Here is a 3,463-nt window from a genome sequence, read left to right as displayed (position 1 = left end):
ACAAAATCATCAGTCAAGTTTATATCCAGACAAGCTCTAACATATGCTTTTAGTCGAAGAGACTTAAGAGTTTTATCGGACCAAATAATGATGAGGTGCACCATCCACTGCATCTCTGCTCATTTGTGAAACGCATGTGGAGAATGAAAGCAGTCAGGGGTTGGTAATGCACTTCCAAAATTATCTGGACTACAAAAGCCTAATTATTCTTTAGCCTGTATGTTTTTATAAAACAAGACGCATATCCAAATGGCTCCAAGTGCATTTCCYTCCTGGTTTTTTCTTCTTCTTCAGCCATTGATGTGGTTCCTATCAGATTTATGCTGCACACAAACGATAATGTTTCTCTGAAAATGGACAGAAATGGTACAAATATGAAAACAGCTTGATAGCATTGAATGAACCCCCCTTCCCTTTACCCCTCCAAGTACCTTCTGGCTGCTAAACTAAATAAATAAAATGAATGATTGATTAGACTGATCTTTAATTAGAAATGGAGAAAATTAAAATAAAAAACATGTTGTTGGATACAGAAGAGGTGATGGAATTACACAACCAAAACCTAAAGAACAGATATTCTCCTGTCCAACATMAAAGCTTCGATTTACTTTGGTTTACATCTTTACTGTTTTTTCGATTAGTTTCTTTGCACTTYTAGTCAACGTTTGATTTGATTCAGGCATTAAAGTAATTGGCTAACTGTTAAAGCATTGCTGTTTACAAAATTAAAAAAAGACGTGTTACTTTCACGCACAGGTTTATAGTAACCAAATACATTTACTTTGTTACAGTACTTAAGTAACTTTGAGGATTCAAAACACAATCTGCTGCCTTTTTTAGATTTTTTGTTTTTGACAACAGTTGTGATTTGGTGCTATATAAATAAACAGAGTTGAAATTGAACTGCAATTGAGGATTTGTAATTTTTACCAATTATTTTTAAAGCCTTACATTTACTTTTATTTCATTCCATTTAAAACCTAAAAATTATACTTTTACTTTTGTACTTTAAAATTGTACACATAGTTACTTGTTACACAATTAAATATGTCTGAACTTGTTTTTTGTGCTCTAAAAAAGTAAGTGTTTAATATATTTAACCAAGTCATGTCAACATGGTTCCACTAAACCTAGTTGAGAAAATAAGAAGCAAATTTTCTTTAAAAGAAAATGTGGATATTGCTCAATGTACTCCACTTGGTTTAGTGGAACCAGTTTGGTTYARTAAATYCAACAGTATATTTCTTGAAGTGTGTAAAAGTACTTTTACTTTCCCAACTTTTGTGAACAGTTTTATAACTKTAAGTATTTTTCTTATCAGTGAATTTTTTTTACCTAAGTCATTCACTGCTGAGGTGTTTTTTACTTTTACTTAGTTATTTTTTAAGTACTTTAAAGACCTCTGCTTTCATGATGGGCTGATCAATAAAGCAAATAAAGTGACTCATCAATTCAGTCATTGTTCTAACATTTTTTACATGTTTTCTTCATCTTATACAATGAAATCTGGGAGGTTTATCTTAATTGTGGTGATGTTCCACCATTCAGAGTGTCAGTGGAGAATGTTGTGGTGGGCAGAGGAGTTCCTGATTCAGGAGCTTCAGGGTAAARCTCGGTCTGTCCCTTGCTGGAGTTCTCCAACACCTGTTTGCGACTGTAACTGCCTGCGATCACACATCTGGACAGAGGTGCGGTGGCCCTCACCTTCCACTGTCATACAGTGAAGACAGCCGTTTGACATGACACAGCCCCCTAGGTGTCTCACTTCCTCAGTGTTTGGACAGAGCGGAGCGCAGCGGCGGCTGCCAGCCCGCCCGCCCGCTGCTCATCTGGCTGACTGGCTGCGTTGACGTCAGCTCCGTGTTGATTTGCTAAGGCGAGAGAAGAAAGGAGTTAGTGCGTGTTGAGTGAGAGCGGGTACTGCGAACTGCCTTACTATGCTGTAGCCCCAATCCCCGTCCACTACACGGAGTCAGAACCTGCAACTTAGGTGAGTACCGAGCCGGCGGGGCTGAACGAGGCTGCAGGCTCCCCGGCGACAAGTGGCACCAGAGCCGCTTCTTTGAACGCGTCTGYCTCTGTTTATCCAGCGGACTTTCATTCACCATATGGATGTTTTGCGTGCGTTTTTTGGAGCGCTTGGCTTGTCCTCGTTCAACCCCTCTGCTGCTGAAGTTAGCAGCAGCAAAACAAGACTTTATTTGATTTTATTCTCTTTTTGGCACGCGGAGTTGGAGCCACGCGCCTGACTTTTTTTTTTTTTTCTGACTGAAAACAAGTGTTTACCTGACTGCGCTGCAAGGTGTCGAAGTTTGCATTGACGCACGGTAGCCTATTGTAAGGTTGACGTAAGCCCCCCCACCTCTCTCATGTCTGGTTAGTATTCAGGAGCTCGCAGTCGGAGGACGTGAGGTCTGGGTTGTTTTCACCGGGAGCCAGACAGCACATGACCGCGCGTCACTTTTCTTGGAGAAATCTCGTCCCTTTTTCCGCCACTAAACTGTTAATTGTGCCATTTATCAGGCATTTTTCTCTCGCTCGTCCTGCTGTCTCCAGAATCACCAGTTTAGCCTCTATGAGCCGTGATGACATCATGATGATGACTTGAGACGCAAAACAAGCCTGCACTGTCAGACCCCATTGATTGACAGCTAACTCGATGTGTGATTGGTTATCAATAATCGACTTGCAAGCGCAGTAGCTACACTGTGAAGTGTGTGTGGAAGGGGGGGTAGTAACAGATTCRGATTGATTTGGGAATTGAGTGTGTCTGATCTTTCACACTCCTTTTCCTGTTCATCCTCAGACCGTACCTGCGCTTGGATGCAGGCTGTTGTTCCAGTCTTTAAATTTGCCTTAAACTCAGTCCACCTGCGCGCTGACGATCCAAGCTGCTCTGCTTGGCTCTTGTACACTTTTTTCCTCCCTCTCTCTCCCCGTCAGTGTCTCAGATAATCCCTCGTAGAGACCGTTTGATCACATTTGTCGGTGTGAATTATGCTGTTTATTCTTGTGCCTGCCGCGTCATTGCGCGCAGCTCGTGATCTGATCGATTGTGTTGCTCCCCCACTCACCCGTGAAAGTCTGCTTAATATGGTCATTGTCAGCTATCCATATTGTCTCCGAGGGAAAGAATCTCTCCTAATGTACTGTAGTGTCTGGTATTTTGCATAACGCACCGTGTATGAATTTGTCTGGCGCGGCTTTGCCCTGATCAGCGCTGTCTAGACGCTCGCAGCTTTTCTTTCTTTTTTCCCCCTCATTCTTTCTTTTCTTTATTATTACTAATTATTGATGCTGTTTTTCATCAGTGGACAAAAGACATTAGTGCTAAAGGCACGGATATGTTTTAACCTGTTGGAAACAACATTTAAGACTTCTGTTTAATAGTATTTTAGTCATTGGAAATATTGAACTTAATCCAGGTCCAGATAAAAATGTTTTTATGTCCATTTTTTTATAT

General features: G+C 41.0%; 1 protein-coding gene and 1 long non-coding RNA gene across 3 annotated transcripts in view; one reads left to right on the top strand and one right to left on the bottom strand.

The window, feature by feature from the left end:
- Nucleotides 1-283: 283 nt before the first annotated feature.
- LOC106514607 (uncharacterized) lies at nt 284-1,792 on the bottom strand. The gene is made up of 2 exons (XR_001309903.1): nt 1,705-1,792; nt 284-347 (listed from the first exon to the last, which is right to left on the bottom strand). It is a non-coding gene; the product is annotated as an uncharacterized LOC106514607 (long non-coding RNA).
- Nucleotides 1,793-1,886: 94 nt separating this feature from the next.
- The window catches only part of zbtb16a (zinc finger and BTB domain containing 16a), a 155,918-nt gene continuing 154,341 nt past the window's right edge, over nt 1,887-3,463 (top strand). For both annotated transcript variants that reach the window (XM_014003944.1, XM_014003943.1), the window contains exon 1: nt 1,887-1,990. The gene's annotated coding sequence lies outside the window, so the exon portion shown is untranslated. The remainder of the gene's footprint in view (nt 1,991-3,463) is intronic.

The sequence above is a fragment of the Austrofundulus limnaeus genome, unplaced genomic scaffold (assembly GCF_001266775.1).
Source record: "Austrofundulus limnaeus strain Quisiro unplaced genomic scaffold, Austrofundulus_limnaeus-1.0 Scaffold21, whole genome shotgun sequence".
Classification (NCBI taxonomy): Eukaryota; Metazoa; Chordata; class Actinopteri; order Cyprinodontiformes; family Rivulidae; genus Austrofundulus; species Austrofundulus limnaeus.
This window is presented reverse-complemented; position numbering and strand designations above follow the sequence as displayed.